At 39.9% G+C, this 14,638-nt stretch overlaps 1 long non-coding RNA gene across 8 annotated transcripts; it reads left to right on the top strand.

Annotated features, from left to right (window-relative positions):
- The first annotated feature begins 2,660 nt into the window (after positions 1 to 2,660).
- Positions 2,661 to 9,004, top strand: LOC104436062. 8 transcript variants are annotated; one of them, XR_005549790.1, is made up of 7 exons: positions 2,661 to 2,785; positions 3,111 to 3,178; positions 3,303 to 5,162; positions 5,453 to 5,639; positions 5,736 to 5,999; positions 6,701 to 7,009; positions 8,452 to 9,004. It is a non-coding gene; the product is annotated as an uncharacterized LOC104436062 (long non-coding RNA). The 8 variants fall into 8 exon arrangements; XR_005549789.1 differs by having other exon boundaries at positions 2,736 to 2,821; XR_005549792.1 differs by lacking the exons at positions 2,661 to 2,785; positions 3,111 to 3,178 and adding an exon at positions 2,832 to 3,089.
- Positions 9,005 to 14,638: the final 5,634 nt, after the last annotated feature.

Here is a 14,638-nt window from a genome sequence, read left to right as displayed (position 1 = left end):
AAATATTCTGGAAAGATTTCTCCAACACTAACATTTCCTGCTTATCAGTAACTTCATCCGCCCTGAAAAAGTAGAGTGCCAAGAGACTGGCTACCTCGAACCGCATCGCTCTTTAAGCTACTGTACCCAATAAAAGTCAAGCATGTCTATCCAGAGACTCTACTGTAAGGCCATTGGCTGGAATTTTGCCTGCTCATCAAGTTCTAGAGTACTTAAGTAATTCAGAGGCTCTTTGACCGTATCCAAGATTTTTGTTGCATGTACAGAGAGGAGAGGTTTAGATGCTTCTTGAAAATGGATATCTTAATAGTTTCCTTGCAAAGGTAAATAAAGCAGGTCGCATTATTCATGGTAGAGATGTATTGCCCATTTCATCAGCATCTCCTACTTCATAAGACGATTTTTGCTGATTGCCGGCTACAGTACTTTATAATCACTAAATGAAAAGATGGGTTATTAATTTAAAGAAAGTACAAAATGATGGATTGCAAAGACACAACAGACATGTTTAAATTATGTTTCCTATCCTAAGTTCTTTTACCAACCAAACATATTTTCAAGAGGAATAAAAAAGGAGGAGAAATGAAGAATCTTTTATTTTTCCTATACATTGAAAACAAAAACTAAAATCCTTTTCATGAACCAACTTCAATTTGGTATGCCAGTCCTTTTCTTTATTTGTGTTTTTCATTTAGGGCGGCAAAATGCTTAATATCCAATTTTATTTTATTTTTACATTTATTGATGAAATAGGGAAATGGCTACAATTTTTTCTTTGTCTACTTTCCCTTTGTATAAATTAATTAGGTTGAAATTAATCATTTTACATGACAAGAGAGTATTGTTTACTTTCTATTGTGTGATTCAAAATATTTAGAATTGAATTGATAAGAGTGCATAAATTTAAGGTCTTTTAGACAATTTTTGCTACCTTAATTAAGTAGAGTAAAAGTCCCACCATACGACGCACATGAGTAACAACGGGCATTAACTTCAGATGCATTAACTTCAGATGTTGTTGGGTGTATTTTCTTATGAGGAGAAAATATAAGTTGGTCCTCGAGCACCGGTCCGGGTGGTTCCAGACCAATCATGAAGCACCACATAGACCGACATGGCGCTATGGGGCTGGCTCGCCAAGATGGAATTTTTGCACAAAAAATAATCATCTTTCTCTCTCATCTAGCTTGCGCTCTCTCTCTCTCTTTCCTTTGCAGGTTCTACGCACATTTATTATATTTTCTCAACTCTCTTCTTTGTTATTTCCTTCTAAGAAGAAGAAAAGCCATTCTTCTCTCAAGTAGGCGAAGGCTTTCAAATTTTGAATCTCTACTTTTGCTCTCATTTGCTACACCGCGCTTGTTATTGCTGCTGCAGCATTCGTCAAGCGGCCACTCCCTGCCGTCGCATGACGATTGCTCCATCTCTACTCCTGTCGTTTCCTGTATTGAAAGAATGGAAGCTCTAGCTACGCCCAATATTCACCATGAGCTCAAGTTTATACATAACTCGCATATTTATACACCATTACACCATGTTTCATCAACGTTAAGTGTTATATAGGATCTCCTCTACATCAATCAGAACAAGGGAAAAGGGGACCCGCATTCCTCCCACGTTAGGCTAAGTAGAGTTTGCCCCTCCTTTCCCTGTCTCTTGGGCTGTCAAAGTGTGGAACAGTAGAAAAATTGGAACTAAAGACCTAACTTCTGCAAGGCGAGCTCTTACTTCTTCTAGTTCTTCCTCATCATGACACCCTCGGCTACCACTTCGTCTACAAATTCCAAATTCATTGATACATGAAAAAAGTAAGAATGCAGCATTGATTTTTTTTTCAATTAGCTTCCCACCGGGGAAATAAAAGAATGACCGAAAATAAGTTCCATCAGTAAGGGAACTAGCAGATATACCTCTTCTGCAGTAGGTTGATTGGTTGAGCAGATTGCTTCACCTTTTACTTCCTCACTGCCTCTGGAAGTTGAACAGCTGTCTCACCGGCTATGGCTGTCGAGACCTTATCAACCTCTTCGTCTATCTCCTCTTCTATGTCCTCGGTGTCAAGAGACGTGTCAATCACATCATTCACAAATTTTTCTATCAAACCATCCTATATATCATATAAACAAACGACATTCAGCAATCAAATATATACCTCTGCTATTCGTATGCCGCACGATGTAGGCTACTCCACAACCCATTGTTTTCACAACTTTACAATGAGAAGTAACAAGAATATTTCACAATTTGCACTTCAACTTTTTTCCACTTCTTAAGCCATATTCCAACAAGTGAGCAAGAAATGGAGAACTAACATTCCCAAATTGCTCAAGATGATGTTTCTGAATTGTGCACTATAAAGTCATGTTGATATAGTTGTTCATTTCATTATCTTAGTTCTCATTCACTCGTGAAGGTTCAAACTATCACCATAATTTGAAAATGATAAAGCCGAAAAGGAGATAAAGTTTCCATTGTCTCTCAACAGCCACATACTATCAGAAAAAGCTTGAATGTAGGCATCATTCGTCATTCTGAATATGAATGTTGACAACAAAAGGAATATTAACATGCAAATACACAATTGACAAAACCCCCATAGGAGAGAGTGCATCATGCATATTATAAAATCACATCAACCGATCCAAGATCAATTGACACAGGAGATATAACTTGGTAACAGCCATTTCAGGAGCTTTCACAAGGTCATTAACAAGCTTCATAACTTCAGAACTCTCAGACAAGTGCCCCACCGTCCGAGCAATTGCTGAAAATACAATCAAAATAAGTTGTTAAATTTTCACTCCCTCTCTCCCCCTCCTGCGTATGAATACACTCTCTTCCTTTTTTTCTCGTGTGTTTTGGCTTCCAAAGATGGGTGTGACTTCTCCTCAAAACCACAGGCAGTTTTTTTTGTCAGCTCCCATAAGAAAACATCCCTTCTCAAAACCAGTTGCCATGCTCGCTATATATCCTGAACTGAGTTTTTTTTTTTTTTTTTTTAAAAAAGAGGAATCTTGCACTGCATGGATGAGGCTTTTCGGGAACTTGATGTTGCATTTTCGGGATTTCTTGAGATTTGACTGACTTAGGTATGTCCTTTTTATCTGTAGGGCTGCGTGGGAATGCCTCTGCTTTTTCATTACAGGGGAAAAAAGTCTGGTTCGGGGCATTTGGCCAGGTAAAAAAAAAGTGTCTTTATTGGCAAAATCGAGAATAGGAGATTCATTTCTGAGAGGGAAGGAAGATTCATAGCGGCGAACTGAAGATAAAAATATGTCTTTTGATGGAACCCGATGGCTTAGGTGGCGTGATCTTCGGAGGCATTTGGGAACTGAAGATTCGTTGATGGAACCCAGACGGAGAGAGCCAAGCTCGAGAACGAGAGAATGGTGCTTCTCATCCCCCAGAAGGAGCTCCAATTTGCTCCATCTTCAACAGCAGCAGCAGCATTCATCCAACAAAAGGAGCGGCGGCAGCGATGAGGGTTGAAAGGCGAAGGATTCTGAAAGAAACTAAAAGCAAAAACTCCGGCTCACGCAAAGCCTTCGCCCCCAATTCAAAAATTGTTTCGATTGTGTCTTTCGTTCGACCTCCGTGATCGGGCCGAGGTCCGGTGGCGCCGGCAGCGTGCGACCGGACGGCGGCTCTGCAACCCGGAAGAAAGCTCCGACCACCAACCCAACCGTGGCTGATTCGAAGGTGGAGACGCTGTGTGACTTGCTCGATGGAGGATTGATAGCTTTGGACCCTATTCTTACAAAAAAAATTGAGTCTTTCGAAATGGGCATCGGGAATTAGTTGGTACTCCATCGATCAGTTAAATTTTGCTCTCTTTATGCTTGTTTTTTTGGGATACACTTATTGGTGGAGAGGAATCACAACATGTGTGTCTGCTGCTTGTTCCATGAGTTATGGAGGATTTCTAAAGAACAACCACCTCTCGCTCAATTCGTAGTGCATGCTGGCAGACTTTTTAATGAATTTTGTGTGGTACGTTCTGAAATTTTTAACTGACTGCAAAATGGAAAGTGGTATGTGCAAGTCTGATGCCAGTGGATGCCTTAAAGCTTTTACTTCATTTTCAACGACTTAAAAAAGGGCATTAGCAATCACGGCATTTTCTTTTTTGTCTCTGTTAGTTCTCTGTAATTGGGATGTGCTTCGAGCTTTCCCTTTGTTCAATACTTTTCTTTCTGCTTGGATGCTTTTTTGTGTCTGCTATATCGAGGATACTGAGGTGATTTGTGTAGTTCCCTTCCTTTTCATTCGGATGTAAGTTCTTTGGCTGCACTTGATGATTGTGTGTAAGTTGACTATGAGAAGTTGAATTGGCTTGTGAAAAAGATACATTAGCCTATTGTTGTTTGCACTTTTTAGCTAGATCGAGGATTAGAACTCTATAACTATGACAAGCCAACAAAAGTTGGTTCTTTCTTGACACATAGATCACCAAAACCACCAACCAAGATAACTCATGTTGGATCTGTGAGATGAGGTATCAAATGTTAAAGCTACTACTAGATTGTGTTTCCTGCGTATAAAATGCAGGTACCTGTGTGGTCTGCCTTCTGGTTTTTGGAGTGCTTTTGGTGTGGACTTTATGCAGGAACATTCGCCATAGTTTTGATCCTTGACCTACATAATGCAATACAAAGAGGAATTGATGTTTTGTTGCTAACTAAAGGTCTCTAAACTCTCATCATCATATTCAAAGCTAATTTATCAATTCCCTATGATCGGCCACCAGTGTTCAATTTTTTTAAAAGATTTTTAATCCTCGTATTGATCTTCTGTACATCTTACTCTAATATTTGGTTCAAGTCCATTCATCAGCGATTTTTTCAACATATCTTGCCTCATGCTGTCAAAATATTCTAAATCTCCTTCTCTTTCATACCTGTCTTTTTTCTTTTGTTGTTTTATCTCCGACTTTATTGGGCGTGAATTTGTTTTTAGGTAGAAGATGGCAACCGCAGAAGAAAACAACAATGTGAAAACTCTTGAAACACAGCCCAGCAAGTGGAGAAACGAGAAGTCCATCATCTGGGAACACTTCACAATAGAAATTGTGAGTCCTGGATGCAGAAGGGTGTGCTGTAAGCAGTGCAAGCAAAGTTTCACCTATGGCACAGGCTCAAAGGTCACTAACACCAGCCAGCAAAGTAAGTCGACACAATGCTTCAGGGGTAGTCATGCTCTGAATCATGGAAGGCGTTAAGATGGGTCACAGTCCCTCATCAAATTTTACAAACCTTAAAATGATTTTACCAACATTCCAATGAATAAGTTAGCAACCGACTTTTTCTCAAAATTTACAAGTGTAGCACTCTGACAAATTTACAAATATGTCAATAAATTAGTAACTTCGTAACTTCTTTCATTATGGAATTTATTTTTATCAACTGAAAATTTCCTATAGTTAGTGTTAACACAAAATTTTTTTGGTCATAAGCAAGCTTTTGATTCACCAAGTACTGGCCCAATTACGTGAGGAAAGGCATCAATGAGTTTTTTGTGGACCCATCAATTAGTTTCCCCTCAAAATCATGGCAGACGCACGCCATTGAACCTTTGGAAGATCCTTCGTGGAAAGTTCTGTCGATGTTTGGCTTGAGGACTTGGTGGTTTCCATCTTATGGGTAAGTGTCCTGGGTTGTTTCTATTCTCTGATTCTCAGCCATTCCATTTCGAGAGATTCATATGCATAGCCATGATAGACACCATTGTTGTTGCAGGATCTGGTAAGTTTTGATGCTTGAAAATAGAGGAATATCTTCATGTTCAAATGTGCCAAAAAGTGACCGTGATCAGTTCGAAAGGTGGGGGCTTTGAGGTGGTTACCAATCTTCAATGGCCATCCTTCAATTCAAATAACTTCCTGATTTCAAATGCGATGCCGATCTCAGAGGCCAACCTTGTCTGTTTCATCCTTTGACAAAGAAGGAACAGATGTTTGACAGTTTCAGGTTCCTTTTCGCAAAGAGGGCATGTCGACTCAGGTACAATCTTCCTTCTGAATAGGTTTTCTCTTGTGGTAGGGCATTTCGGCACACACTTCACATAAACACCCATACTTTGGGTTGAGTCTTTAGATTCCATGCCTTAGTCCAAAGGGCTTTTGGAGTTTGGTAGGACGATGAGGCTTGATTTGCTTCATGCTTAGTCTCGATGTCCTGGAGTTGGTTGTAGCCACTTTTAACAGCATAGCCTCCTGCTTGGTTGCGTGTCCAGGCTAGCTAGTCATCATCGGCGTTAAGAGTGGGATAGCGAGAATATCATTTACTAAATGCTCATCAAAACGAGAGAACAGCATGTTGTGCTCGTTCCATTGCGCTTCCTCAGCATTTCTATCACCCTATTCAGCCAGTATATTCTTGAGCACATACCCCCGTACATTTCTCCTTGTTTCCACAGATCTTCAATTTCATTTTCAGTTGCTGCAATTTTGTCCCTGTCATAATGCAAGCTCAGCTCATTTGTTGACTCCTAAAGCTCCCTATTCAAGCAGTTGATTTGACTATTAACATTAGAGAACTTCTGCTTGCTCCACTTCTTTAGGGCCTCTATTCCTTTTTGTAATATCTTCAGAAAATGTTCATTTCCATGCCTTTAGTATTCCACACTAAACTTACTAGCTGACCAGATTCATTATCTTTAAGCTAGTATGCTTCAAACTTAATTTCTCTCTTTCTTTTTGCAGGTTCCTTTGAGAGAGTTAGCAAGATAGGACTATGGTCGGTGCCTATAAGAGGCATACGCTTCCATTCTGGGATGTCACTCTTCATTCCACATTGCATGGAGCTTTATCTAGTCTTTCTTTCACATGGGCATCCCCATTCCTCTTATTTGCCATGTAAATGCACATCCTTTGCATTTATAATGTCTAATATCTCAAAAAGCCATTGACCTTTGGTGCTCCACCATATGCTTGCGTACTTTTTCCCAATGATACAAAAACCAAATTGACGGAAGCTGGTTTTGGAGGCTGATTATTGGAGCATGTACAAAGGTAATTCTCATATGGTTTCCACTATCTGTACAAATTAGGTCAAGCATTTCATTTGTGATTGATACCATTGTTAGCGCCACCATGTCATTCCTTAAAATTGCTGATCCCCTTGCAATTCCATTTGAATTCATCACTGCACAGTTCTGGAATTGGATTCGTTTCAAGCTCATACCACAGATTCTTGATTCTTTGTTTCCATCAGAAAAATAATGCTGGGCCTTTCCAGACCTCAATGCCAATATTGCCTTGGGTGTGCCTAACCCCTAATAATTCCAGCAAAAAATTATCATGGGAACCTCAGCGACTTATTAGTGATAGTCATCAAAGCCCGTATCTTAGGATCCTCCAAAACCTGAATTGGAGTCTACAAAAGTTTGGTCTCATTTAAGGCAAGAGAGTTCACCTTTTGAGAAGCGTAAGGACTATACCATCACTGTGTTTTGTTTCCACCTATTTTCTTCCCCTTGCTACATTTCTTTTTGGGGGCCTTTTGAGCTGCCTTCCAGCATTGTAGAGTGGTTTGGAGTTGTTATCAACGTCAAGCTCTTTCCTTTGTTTTTATATGGACTGATGCCACCTTTTCCAATTGCTTCTATCTCCTCAGTAAAAATCTATGCTGACTATCCCAGATTGTTCCCACTACTAGGAACCGATGGATTCTTTCCCGTAGGCTCATAGGACACCATTTGCAGGGTGGGGGTAGGAGTTTCTGGAATTATCTCATCATCTATGATTATGTCCTCTGGTTTTGCATAGAATAGCTTCCTAAGAGGGCTCTTCTTCCAAAGCAACTAGGATCATCAATTTCTAACCAGTTCTCATCATATTCTTCTTCCTCAAAGAACTTGGCATAATGCCCTATGCAACTAAATGCATAACGAAAGTGCAGTAATCGACTTTAAATATCGACCCATAGTTTCTTTCCTCCTTGGCTGGCAAATGTCCCGGGTTTCAAGGGGGACAATAAATCAGTTCTTACTTTAGCTTTTCCACCTGTATAGGAGCTAAACCCCTTTGTATCAATTTTCACTTCAGTTACCAAGCCCACTGCTGCTGCTATTTGCCTTATGGTTTCCTCCGAGACCCAATCCGTAGGTAATCTGTGCACTTGAACCCAAAACTCGTAATGTGTGTAATTGTAACTGTACTGCAAAGTAGTCGATGTCCATGGTTTAAGCACCAAAGGATTGCTAGAGAAAGACCAAGGCCTTGTCTCAAGAATTCTGTTCATTTCATTTTCAGACTTAAAGGTAAAGGCTAAAGTTCTTGAGTCTACCCGATCAAAGGTAACTGAATCCACTCTCCATGCCCCCTTCATAGTGTTTTGGAAGGCTTGGAGATTGTTATTGGGGTTGTAGAATAATTGCCCAAACATAGTTAGACGACATTCTTATATTCTCAGTTGTCTTTTTTCTGACCAAAAATTGCCCAATTTTCTGCAGAGGATTTGAGGTGTCGAATTCTTCCATTGAAGATGCACGAGAGGCAGGCACCTTACTTCCTGTGAGAAAAGTACGCCAGAAGCAGCTATTCCTGTAAATTCATTCTTGGGGTCGTATCACTATACACTGTAATGGCAAAATGCTGTCCAAAGACAATGCAATGCTCTGGGAGGCTGATGGGGTAGGTCGGGATTTGGGGTTTAAAATTTGGGCGAGGATTAACCACGGTTGTTGCTTTCAGCTGATATTATGGTCATTGATTGCATGCCCTGTACTTGTAGGGCGTGATGCTATAGAATGGAGATCGGGTTGTATCAAAAGCTGGGTTGGGGTTAGCTTATGGAACAGTGAACATGATTTATGGGAAGGTTGGAGATTTTGGGTAAAGGGCCGAAGTTGAAAAGGAAACGGGAGATTTGCATCTCGGGAGAGATTATATGAAATGACTGCTGTATTCAGTGAAGAGCATTAGGGTTTTCTGGGTGAAAACTACCACCATTGGGGTGGGATTCCCATCGAGAGAGGATATCTATTAATTCCAACTCAATTGGGTGAGGAGAAGGTGCAAAACGACGGATTGCGAAGGCACGGCAAACAGGTCTAAATTTACATTCCTATTTGAAGTTCTTATTTAGCATATGCTCAAGGGAACAAAAGGCCGGAAATGAAAAATTTCGTTTACATTGAAAACTAAAATTAAAACTTTTTCTTTAACCATTAGGCCCCTTGGAACTTCAATTGGGTTTCTGGTTCTTTTCAATATTTGCGATTTTCATTTTGGGCTGAAAACTTGGACGCGGGCGTCGCGCTTCATGCAGCAATTGGCGTGGCCATCACAGGGTCTCAATCCTGAACATCTCTATATGTTGTAAAGAAGCCTGCACTACTTGTCATATCTCAGCGATGCAGGCACCATGTCATCTTCGATAATAATTTTCTCATTTCAGTGGTACTTGATCAACCACAAAAATAAAAAGCCCCATGTTAATGGACAATCCACCGTCACATTATACACAATTAAAATAAAAATAAAATCGAGTAATTTCTAGAGAAGAGCAAGCATCACTGCATGCATGAGCAGGATTGGGAGTCGCATTTTTGCTACGTCCTTTGCTCTGCAAAACTAATCTTTCGTGTAAGAAACAATGCTGCCATTGGTATAAATTATAATCAAAGAGACTGATTGGGTTTCGCAAAGGAATAAACACGCAAAGAGTTGCATTTGTATTGCCAAATGTAAGGGGAGGGCAGAGATTAGCAAAGCACACCATATCGAACTAACCTCCTTAGGATTTAAACATTGTCGTTGGAGAAATCGAGATTTTCTAGAAATGACTTACACTCAGAGAAAATAAAACTTAGTAATTGCAACCATCAATGCCTCCTTTTTCAAAATTGGTGAAATAGAAAGAACTTGACTACACATTAAAGAGGAAAAAAAAAAAATCCATCCATCCAAGTGATTGCGTACACATCTAAGGAAAATGTTCTATTATTTCTATTGTTATAGCACAGCTAATATGTTAAACTTCTAACAAAGCACGGAATTAGAGTATTTACACTTTTGGAGCCAGCTAAAAAATACTCGCTAGTTGTAAATATATTATATTTGGGATGTCAAAATTGATTTCAAGAGTATAGGAGAGAGAGATGATTCCTCCAAGTCAAGTATTATGTTGATTAAACATGTGGAAAAGCTAAGGTCATTGAGAATGATTAGTGTCATAAAAAGATCACATAGTTAAATCTTGAATGTCCATTCATCTCATTTCTTTATTTTTGGCGGACATCCGACTCGAAAAGATCATGATAGATCATTAAGAACGTGTAAGTCAAGATGATTAACCTATAATATTGTAGAAAAATCAGAATTTTATCAATGATGAACTTCTCCAATTATCTTTACCAGTTCTAATAGTGAATTCACCGAACAAAATAAATAGCTAATGAAACTCAAAATGAAGGGAGTCATGGAAAGGAGAATCATTGAGTCGGAAGGAAAGGTGTTGGGAACGAAAGAGCAAATCTAGTATGGATACAAGTAATAGTAAAGCTACCGAAAGACAATGTCAAGAGATAAATCTCTGTAAGCATGATTTTCTACTGTGCTTTTTCCGGTCTCTATTTTGGCCAAAGAAAACGTCACTTCATGCCCCCCACCACGTGGGTTGGGTACTATTCCGAATCAGGTAACCATTGTGACTATCCAGCTTTGAGCTATGGGCAATTGAGCATTGCAAAAATTATGCCATGTCTTCAAATTTTTAATAATAAAAAGGAGATCGTTTATGGTTTCATTGGAACATCATGTGGAGGTCAATTTAGAGTGAAATTCATTCTAAAAGTAGATATTACTTTAATATCAATTGTTGTTGGGCATGGAAGCACGGCAATGGTAACACGAAAACATTAGAATGAGCAACTCTGGAGATATTCATTTGAAAATGTGGTATAAATATAACACACATATAAAATATTTGTCACATGGTTACCATTACAATTGTTTTTCTCACGACATGCAAAAACGCTTGGAGTGAAGTCTTTTATTTCTGAGTCAACTCTATGTTTATTTCCTTAGTTTGAAGCCCACAAACTTTGAAAGAACCTCAGCTTATCATATGACTTCAATAGCTCCTCATCCTCATGTTCTCAAAGCATCTATCTACGGTACGTCTCCCAAATGTTCCCCACTATTACCCTTACTATTTCCTACACAGTAGCCTCAACAAGTAAACATTGATTTTTGATAGTTGTTTTCACCGAAAACAAGAATTACGAAATCTCTTGTCAATTTCTGCGCATGCTGCACAGAATTTGAATGAGAGCGAACAAAGGGAACGTATCGATTGGGGGAACGTACTGATTGATGTGGGTGCTTTAGGCCCTGCATGGCTGCACCCTATTTCGTTCCCAGAACAAAAATTTCTGTTTTTTTGTTCGAACAAAAAAGGAAACGGCACGTTTGTGTGCGTTTTTTGTTCCTTTTTATTCTTTTTGTTCCCAGAACAAAAAGAAAAGAAACAAGAACATAAATTTTGTGTTTCTTGTTTAACACAAATGAGAAACACTTTTTTTTTTTTTTTTCTCTTTTATTTTCTTGTTCTTCTTTCTTTTGGCCTGGTGCGTCGGCCTCGGCCATGGCCGGCGACCAGCCGACGAGGGCCGGCGGCTCGCCCGGCCACGGCGAGGCTCGCCGCCCCGGCGAGGCCGACGCTCGCTCGTCCCCGGCGAGGCCGAGGCTCGCCGAGCCGCCGGGGCGAGGTCGGCCTCGCGATCTGGCGAGCTCGAGCTCGCCCGGCCATGGCAAGGCCGACCTCGCGCCGGCCCGGGCGAGCTCGATCTCGCCCAAATCCGCCTCGAGCTTGCCCAGCCGGCGAGGCCGAGCTCGCCCGGCGGCCGGCGAGCCTCGGCCGCCCGCGGTGGCCGGCGAGGCCGCGCTCGCCCGCCGCTGGGCAAGCTCGGCCCTCGCGGCCGGTCGCCGGCCAAGGCCTTGGCCGGCGACCGGCCAAAAGAAGGAAAAATGAAAAAGAAAAAAAAAAAAAAGGAAAAATAAGAAAAAAATAGAAAAAAAAAAAAATAAAAAAATATTCAAATTTACCAAACATGTTTCTATTTATTTTTTATTCTCGGAACAAGTTTTACTAAACGCGTATTTTTGTTCAAAATTGTTCCTAATGTAAAACACTTTTTTTTATTTCGTTCTTCAAACAATTTTTAAACAAACACAAACCAAACGCGCCCTAGCCTATTTTCCTTTTTCTTTTGAACGGCTTGAGGCAACCAGCGCGTTTTCACATTGACCCGCCAAAAAGAAGTCCGTGGCTTTGCAGACTTGGAAAGAAGAGCTGTACAGACGGATGCTGAAAGTGACAAAGGTCCCCCGGGGAGCAGTCGGTCAAATACCACGAGCGTTTCTTTTTACGGCTCACGCACTGTGAATTCACGATGAGTCAAAAGGGACTGCGGGTTCGAGCGAAGAAGAGGGTCCCCCCAACAAATAAAAAGAAGTAGAGAGGCCTCTGCGTTTCTCTGCATCTGTTCCACCATGGAATAACGAGCAGAAAACGAAAAGAGGAAAGGAAGAGAGAGAGATGCGTTCACGATTCATGAGATCGAAATACCGATTTTTCCATTTGCGAAACACGATGATAGAGAAAGGCCCTGACCGATGCAGTACAAGCGCAATTACGGGTGCATCATCCTTCACCAAATTAACTGTGAATGAAGTGGTTTTGATCATTTTTCATTCAGATCTAATTGAGATACAACCCCACTTGTGACTTGTAAGGTGTAATATGAGATTATTTTCCACAATAACCCTTCCCTCTCTCTCTCTCTCTCTCTCTCGCCACCCACGAAAGGAGTGGTACGTTCTTTCGGTAGGAAAGAAAAAGGAAAAATAACGAAAATAAATTAAAGGAAAAGGGAGGACAAAAGGAGGGGATTATGGAAAATAGAGCATCCGAAAGGAGATGTGCTATTCATTCTGTAAATACGATTTTTACAATGCCAAAAAAGCCAACAGGTACTCGTTTAACTTAGCATAAAGATAAATTTGTAATTAACCATGGACGTGACGTGAGACGTGACGCAAACGCAATAAAACAGCACCTCCTCATTATGAGTAATCTGTCACCAACTAGACAGTCAATACCCGTCATATCAAGAATTTATCTTTCAATAAAATGTGTATATCATTCAGGAAAAGCATTTTAGATTATATAAGATATGTATCTTATTTATCCATAAAAGACATGTATCATCCATTTTAATGGAAAAAAGTTAGCGGTGTTAATGAGCATAACAAAATAGAAGTTTGGATTAGACGGAAGAGGGATGTGGCTTTTTGAAGTTCAAGATCGGACATGCACCAAATTCAAAGTCATGAAGGGTAGAATGAAACATTCCCTAAAATGTAAGAATGAGATCTCACATTCTTCTTCCAAATGCATGTAGCCCAAGAGTATCATTATAATGTATCTAATTTGAAGTGATTTTCCTCGTTATTAAGTGATGTCACTTTTTCCTCTGTACCTAGTTGGAAAAAATTACCTCTAATTATATCTTGATTGGTGTTCAACTTATAGAAATACCAATATGCAAACTTAACTAAAATTAAATATGAATGATGTCTATTTCTATAACTCATTAATGGTGCATGGGGAGGGAGCCTCTAAGGTGTAGACATGTGGCCACCAACTCACTTTGCTTTTTGTTTCTTTTTTGTTCGTCAATTTAAGATCATGTCATATTTTATGTTGCTTGTTCCTTTCAAAAATTTACAAATTGTTACAAGAAAAATTATAAACAATCAGAACATGAAGTCCCGAAATTAGTTCTGTTTATCATAAAAAAATCGCTAAAACCAATATTACTTGGAACAGTCGGGCCAAAAGGCTAAAGCAAAGAAGTTAGAACATTTCTTTCCCTCACGGACGGACAAGCCAATTCTCTTTTTCTTTTTACTTGTGAAGCTTCACATTCTGAAGCTTTCAAATGCCCTAATTGTAGGCACCAATCTATTGCTTTAACAACGTTAACTTCTGAAGCAAATTTTTTTGAAATGCGTGTAGCCAAAATTCCAGAGTAAAAGATTCACACGTTTAGCCACGAAGATTGAAGTCCACACAAAAGACAAAATCCTAAACTTTATGAACCTTAGCTTCACGTACACGTCAAGAGCTCCTCATCCTTCATTTTCTTGTGAAATCATTTATTGTATGTTCCCCAAATAGTTCCCCACCGAGAGACTTACTATTTGCTACATAGTAGCCTATGGATGTTGATCTCTAGATTCAATGATGCCCCCGCTGCACGGTTCGATAAGAGGATAGGTACTTCACGTGGTCGTTCCTGGGACGTACTGATGTGTTGGTGCTTTAAATTTTTTCCATTTCCTTTTGGGCTGGCAACCAATGCGTTCCACATTGGCTCTAAAAGGTACAGGTCATGATGCCCTTGGAGAATCGGAAAGATGAGCGATTCGGATGGATGAGAAAAATAATTGATGAATGCTTTTCCATAATGTGATGGAGATGTCGTCTCTATCTTATCTCCGATTCAATTGGAAAATTCGGAATAAGTGATTGAATTTAACCTGTTATGTACAAACATTTAGGAAATACGCGAGTTCATTCGAGATTTGTAATATAGAAAAAATTGTGTATTGCTGAAAGAGAGAAATTGA

The sequence above is a fragment of the Eucalyptus grandis genome, chromosome 3 (assembly GCF_016545825.1).
Source record: "Eucalyptus grandis isolate ANBG69807.140 chromosome 3, ASM1654582v1, whole genome shotgun sequence".
In the NCBI taxonomy this organism is placed as follows: Eukaryota; Viridiplantae; Streptophyta; class Magnoliopsida; order Myrtales; family Myrtaceae; genus Eucalyptus; species Eucalyptus grandis.
The sequence above is the reverse complement of the archived record's forward strand: the minus strand, read 5'-3'. Positions and strand labels throughout refer to the sequence as shown.